Source organism: Vespula pensylvanica, chromosome 15 (assembly GCF_014466175.1).
Source record: "Vespula pensylvanica isolate Volc-1 chromosome 15, ASM1446617v1, whole genome shotgun sequence".
NCBI lineage: Eukaryota > Metazoa > Arthropoda > Insecta > Hymenoptera > Vespidae > Vespula > Vespula pensylvanica.
In genome coordinates, this window is record NC_057699.1 from 3603253 (window position 1) to 3610752 (window position 7500).

Sequence of the window (7500 nt, forward strand, 5' to 3'; positions counted from 1 at the left end):
TCTCTCTCTCTCTCTCTCTCTCTCTCTCTCTCTCCTTTTTCGATGCACTGAATCCATAGCGCTGCAGCCACGAGGTTCTTTCGCACGGAGAAGTTTAGTGAGAAACGAGACTTTAGCGAGTAAAAGTTCGTCGGGACGCAGTCAAGCTGCTTTTTACGATCCTAAGTGAATATTTCCGCTTAATGGAAAGCTCGCCTACGTTCTCTTCCTGTTTCACGTACCTATCCTATTAACTTTTCTACGATGGAAATGAAAGGAATCGTGAAGGAAAATATCAAAAGGAAAGAAGAAAATTTAAATCGTTTAAACCGATCGATAAATCTATTATTATTATTATTATTATTATTATTATTATTATTATTATTATTATTATTATTATTATTTGATTCGTAAGATTAAATTTATATTTTCTCTCGATAAAACAGGATGATCCTTTTTTTATTATCAATTTTCTTTTTTATCGGATTCGTTGATCATTATTATCTATGCTGATACGATAATTATAATGATTTAATAGAGTTAAGATTTTTTTCGTCTTTTCTTCTTTTCCCATTTATTTATTTATTTATTTATTTATTTATTTATTTATTTATTTATTTATTTATTTATTTGTAAAGAAAGTGGTCGTTTAACGTCGACCAATCATTCACATCGTTTTAAGGAGTTAAAAAGAAAGTTAAGGGTATAAAAGGATATTCTCACGAGTTGACATTTATTGCGCGGCACTCTCTTCTACGAGAACGTTGGAAGATAAATATCAGCACGAGCCAAGAACGTTTGCATCGCGTCGCTTACGTAGAAATTGCATGTGCAGGATGCACGTGCACGAGGTAGTAGGTAGATACAAGATTAAATGTCAATAGTGTACTCGGGTCACGACAGGTGAAACGCCTCGAGGTTAACTTCTCTCATTATATTTTTACCAGGGACGGGTGTTAGATCATGATAAGAATCGGTGATGTAACATCATTCATTGTTTCTTAAATACAAATAGAATTTTTTGCTGTTTCTAATTGTAAAATGAACGAAATTTATTTGTCTCCTTTCTCTGTTACCTTTCTCATTCTTTTTTTTTTTTTTCTTATTTCCAACACTTTTTCATGGTACTTTCTATCGGTCTTTTTTCTTTTTTCAATTTTCGAGTCGTACGTAATAACAACTTTTTGTACGATACATTCTTTTTTAATGTTTTTTAATTGTCTCTCTTCTCTCTCTTTTTTTTTTTATTTTCACTCGAACATTAGAGAAGACAAATGTTTATGAAAATTTGTGTAAAGAATAGTGCGGAAGGAAAAGGATACAAGAAAAAAAGAGAGAGCGCGCGCGTGAGAGAGAGAGAGAGAGAGAGAGAGAGAGAGAGAGAGAGAGAGAGGAAAGAAGATCCGGGGCTTCGTTCAATGAATCAAGCGCGTCGTTTTGCCGTGGATTTACAGGGAAATTTGTGTACGCGAGGTTCGCTTAATGCAACGCACCCTTTTGCACCCGTCCCGTAATTCGTAAAGCGTATTCCTCAATGGAAATAACCACGGTGCTCATACGGTGTAATTAATGCCCGCACTAAATTTATTTTAATCGCCGAGATTACGCGGAATAATAACCGCTAAGTGCTGTTCACGGTCTAATGTCTGGCAAACGCGCACGAGTTCTCTCTCTCTCTCTCTCTCTCTCTCTCTTTCTTTCTCTTTTTCTCTCTCTATCTCTCGACCATCCGATATTCTACAAACTACTCTGCCTGTGCCTTACTAACGACGACAATTTCTACCCTTCCATTTCTCTATTCGTTTATATTATACCTAATCATTGGAATAACTGCAGAAATTTCGATTGTATGTCTATTTCGATTAATCGATAATTGGAAGTGTCTATGTAACGCGATTCGTCGATGAACGAGTCCATCGAGTAATTTGTTAATAGTTTACATTATGTCGAGATGATTAGAAGCATGTTCGTAATATAGTTCGTCAATGAGCGGAGTCTATAAAGTAGTTTGTCGATGATTAGAAGTATGTATATGAAGTGTGATTAGTTTATGAAGTAATTTGTCAATGATTTATATAATATGCCAATGATTAGAAGGATGTCTAGAAAGTGACGAAAGTCGATCAACTAGTCTCCGGAGAAAGTTTGTCAGTTATTAGAAAATCTATTTTGTGAAATAGTTCGTCAACGGTCAAAGTATTTGGAATAGTTTCGATAACGATTAGAAGTATGTAAGTATATGAAGTGTGGTTCGTTAATGAACGAGTATATGAAACTATTTGTCGATGATTTACATCATCTGACAATAATTAGAAAGGCGTTTAGAAAGTGATTCGACGATGTACGAGTTTATGGAGAAGTTTGTCAATTATTAAACATCTGTTTATAAAATACTTCTTCAATGGGAAAGTTTGTAAAATACTTCCTCTGGTTTATGGTGTGTCAATAATTCAGAACATGTCTACGGAATGGTTCATCAATGATTCAGAATGTGTTTGCGGAGCAATAATTTACAGCATTTCTACGTAGTAATTCGTCAATGATTCACGACGTGTTTGCGATATTGACGCGTACTACTTCGTAAAGTCGAACATCGACGAACCATTTCATAGACACTCTTCTAATCATTGACGAACTATTCTCGTAGACACTTTCTGAATTATTAATGAACGGTTCTCACAGACACGTTGTAAATCACTGACGAATTAGTTTCGTACAACTTCTTCGTAGTAGAGTCCATTGATTAAAATTGATTTATCGGAGTAACATTAATTTAAAAATTATTAATCATTAAAATATAAATAATAATCCAATAATTAATTTAATTTAACTTTTTTTCTTCTTCTTCTTTTGTTCTCTTTCAATCGAACTAAATATTACTCGCGGCTGATCAAAAATTGAAAAATTTAACAGGTTTAATAATTAATTAAATTCTACCATATTATTGATATTAGATCTATAAGTAATCTATGAATAAAGGAAAACAAAAATTTAATTAAGATTGATTAAAAATTCGATTGGAAAAAAATGCTTTTGACAATGGTTGATTGCATAGAAGGATAACAGACGGTCGTAGGCTGAAAAATTCAATACACATTAAAGACGTAACAATGGTGATTGCATAAAAGATAACAGACGGTTGTAGGCTGAAAAATTGAATGCATATTGAAATCGCGATGGGAATGAACGAACGAATGGACGAATGAACGAATACGAATGGACATACGCGAGAAATTTTTTGTGTTATCGTTGAAGTACGCTTCACTACTACAACTTTATCGTTCTCTCTCACTCTCTTTCTTTCTCTCTCTCTCTTTCTCTCTCTTGGGAGAAAAACGTTCGAAATGCGACTTAATTGGAGCCGCTAATGTTCGTTAGCCGTCAGAAATAAAGGAGGACGAGTCGGTACCTTCTTCTATCGCTTTTCAATCGGTCACGTTCTTCGGAAACAATTCGTTTGAAAGTGCATTCACTCGGTCCGTGGTTCTATTGTTGGGGCAGCAGGCACCCGGTGTTAAGGGAAAACGAGAAAATTGATATTTTTCCATCGTTTCGCATAGATAATACCCGCTATTGAATTTCATTCGTCGTGCTGCCAACAGAAAGAGAAAGAGAGACAGATAGAAATAGAGAAAAAGAGAGAGGAGAGAGAGAGAAAGAGAAATAGAGATAGAAATGCAGAACTCGATTATAATTGGATTCTGGAAAGGAACATTCGGTCTCTCGGCTCTCTTTCTTCTCTCTCTTTCTCTCTTTCTTTTACATCCCCGAAGATGAGAAATTCTTCGGTCATTATCGTAGCAAAATATTACTTTCATTTTGTAAAACTCTGTATAAGCTCGACTCGATTCATTAACGCATTGATTTTTGACAACAATGAAAAGGGAAAGAAAGGAATAGTTAAACATCGATGTTGAAAGGAACATTTTCAAGAACAATATATATATATGTACACGTATATATACAAGAATAAAAAATACTAAGCATAAAAGAGTATAAGAAAAAAAAACAAATGAAAAAATAAAAGAATTAATTAAATAATAATAATAATAATAATAATAATAATAAATCTAGATTATACAGATAATTCACGTCGAGATTAATTAACGATTCAAAATAATAATGTCATAAAATAAATCAAGGTTTCAATTAATTAACCATTGAACGATCTTTCTCTCGATAATTACTTTCGAAGTCATCGATAGTCACTCCTCTTTCATAAAAATTGATTCTTCTTCTCGACGTTGAAAAGCTCTCGATCGATGTATCGTTCTCTCTCCCTCTCTCTTTTCTTTTCCTTTTTGTCTTTTTTTTTCCTTCTTTTTTTTACGGACCGATGACGCGGAAAACATCGCGTCGGATCGAAGAACGAAAGAGGCTAAAGCGAAGTAAAGCAAAGCAAAGCAACAACAACAACAATAACAAAAACCTAGTACTATATACATATACGCATTCGCACGATGCTACTCAGTTGTGGACTTTTTCAACGACGGAATAGCTTTTACCAGTGCACAAGCCAACGTCTCTGGTAAAGTCAACGTAACTGCGTATAGCTCGGAAACTAGGAACAGGATATATGGCAAACACGAAAACACTAGAGAATTTTCTTTCATAAAGCATCATTTTTCGATCTCCTCGAGGCGACTACCAGCGATTCGGTGAATCAATTTAACTTAGGAACTCCCTACTTTAAATCCTACACCCCTTGTAAAGCTTATTATCTCGCGAGATAATCAATTTTCTTTTTCTTTCGTCCTCTTTTTTTTTCTTTGTTCGTTCTACGTTGTTACGCAACAAAGATTACTCGAGGAACATAAGGACATTTTTTTTTTTGCGGATAATAACAATCGTTCGTTTCTTTTGAGGCTCTTCTACAAACGCGCCCTCCTTTTTTAACAATCGAGATTTTTAAGAAGAATCTAAAGGAAAAAGGAAATAAGATGAAAGAGAAGCAAGAAAGGGTGTCTTGCATGTCATTCTGAAAGTAAGATTGAAGAGACGATTGTAATATTATTGTCCATGAAACCATTACGATAATCTATATATCAAGAAGGCAATAATTATTCTTTCGTATACGCATAAGAGAGTTCGAGTCTATTGTAAAGGTACCCTTAGCTCGTTTTCAATACTATTGTCCTTCTCTCGCACTTACCTCATTGTTTGAAGTTTCTATCGTCGTTATTTATTATACCTAACATTTATACTTCTCTCTCTCTCTCTCTCTTTCTCTTTCGTACAATTTCTCAGCAAAGTTTTGATTCCTCGGCTCGTATTGTCGGCAAGATTCATTATCGATTAGATCGATTAACAATCTTATCATACTTTTACAAAAACATAAGTTCAAAGATTATGAGACTTTCGTCGTAGCTATTTTTTCATTTGATTTTTTTTTACTCTCGTTACTTCTCCCATATCCATTCGTTTGGAACTCATGAACCAAAACCGTGAGGTTTTTTCTATTATCTGTTGGAGGGAGTAGAGAGCAATGTGAAAATAGTTCAAGTGGACCTACTATTCTCTTCTCTCTCTTTCTCTTTCTCTTCCTCTTTCTCTTTTTCTCTACTTTACCGCTTCTCTCGTCGTTGGAAACGGTTGCTGATATTCGAGCTTCTCCGAAAACCGTGGAAGAAGATAGAGTGCTTTTCAGGAACGTTGGAGAACCGAAAGGCGCGTTCTGCGTTAATAACGAAGCGGAAAGTAGTATAGCTATGAGCATGCTGGCCCATCATAACCATACCATACTGTTTTCCTGGTCGGATTGGAAAATGATACTTTTTGCGAGTGCTAGAAAGTATATTTTCTTTTCTTTTTCTTTTTCTTTTTTTCTTTTCTTCTCAGTCTCTCGACTCGTCCAAATTTCATCATGATACACACGATACAATTGATTTCTTTTCTCTGTTGTAGGCTAATGTGGGAATTATTATTATATATTATAAAAAATTTATATATTATTATGTATTATAAAAAAATTATTTTGCATACTTTTATTAGTAGCTGATAATATCAGAATATTTTCTTAAAAAAAAAAAAAAAAAAAAAAAAAGAAGAATGGAGAAGTTAGTAAAGAATTCAAAATGTTAGAATATTTCCTTGACGGATTGTACGTCGTAAATGTAGAATTATAATTTTCTCTTTTTAATAATAATTTCCTAGGAATAATGAGAATAATTGAAAGATATTCATTCGAACAAGAGAAAATAACGAGAAGACGTTCTTGCTTTCTCTCTCTTTCTCTGAAATTATTCTGTAAAAGCGCTTTTCGTTTCTACGCGATCGTTCATGATTATACATAATAGATAGCCTCGGGAGGGAGAAGAAGAAAAAGAAGAGGGAAAAAGACAAAAAAAAAGGAGAGAAAAAAGAAGAGAAAAAGGAAAGAAAAGAGGGTAAAAAAAGGGAAAGAGAAGAGAGAAGAAAAAAGTAGAAAAATAATAATTCTTAATAGACGAGAGACGAATTGTCTTTGTGAGATAGGAAATAAATACTTGGGGATCGTTGGAACGGTAGAAAAACGTCGGATTCGTCGGATTGTCAAAACGTTGGAGATTGTAAGAAGTTGTTACATGTAAAAGAAGAAAAAAAAAAAGGTAAAGTGGGTAGGGTGATATCGATACCTTGAAATTGATCGGACTATTATCGATAGGTAAAGAGGTATACCGTGGTATATATAGATCTCGAGATCTCTTTGTACCGAACGAATTTTATTCCGTCGTGTCAGACGCAGGTAAAAACCTTTCAAAGCAACCTCACGAAAGACCAAGAAAGTAAAAAAAAAAAAAAAGAAAGAGGGTGAAAGAGAGAGAAAGAGAGAGAAAGCAAAAGCAAGAGCAGAAGCAAGAGCAAGAGCAAGAGCAAAAGCAAAAGCAAAAGCAAAAGCAAAAGCAAGAGCAAACTGGTTGACGTTCGATCGTCGTCGCCCACTTTTACCAGCGAGAATTTGCAATTCTCCGTGGACCGACGCGACGTTGGCAAGCGCGAGTACACGAAACGAACGAAACGCCCGAGGGTTTCCGCAATTTCGCGCTTCGAGTCTCCGCGGTGATTTGCATCGCTAGAACTCTCTCTCTTTTTCTCTCTCTCTCTCTCTTTCTCTCTCTCTCTCTCTCTCTCTCTCGTCTTTCTATTTCTCTCTCTGTCTGTCTGTCTGTCTGTCTGTCTGTCTGTCTGTCTCTCGGACTGTTTCTCTCTTTCTCTCTCGTCTTCGCAAGAATCCTTCATCTTTTCTTCTCTTTCCCACTAATTCTCAAGCCACGCCGAGCGTATTTTTTCTCGGGAATTTCTCATCGTTTTCTTCTATTTAAAATCTTGAGATATTTTTCAAAAATATTCTACAGAGATTACGATGAGACTTAGTTATTTTCTTTCTCTTTTCATTCTATTATTAGTATTATTATTATTATTAATATTACTATTACTATTATTATTCCTTGGTATTACATATTCGAAATAAAAAAATATGAGCAAGTAGATGTCTTCGTTTAAAGTTTTATGATGATCGAAAGAGTACTGATTTATACAGTT

At 34.6% G+C, this 7500-nt stretch overlaps 1 protein-coding gene across 8 annotated transcripts in view; it reads left to right on the plus strand.

Annotated features, from left to right (window-relative positions):
* LOC122634561 (fasciclin-3) overlaps positions 1-7500 on the plus strand; it is a 270154-nt gene that overhangs the window by 154418 nt on the left and 108236 nt on the right. The gene's annotated exons all lie outside the window — the stretch shown is intronic.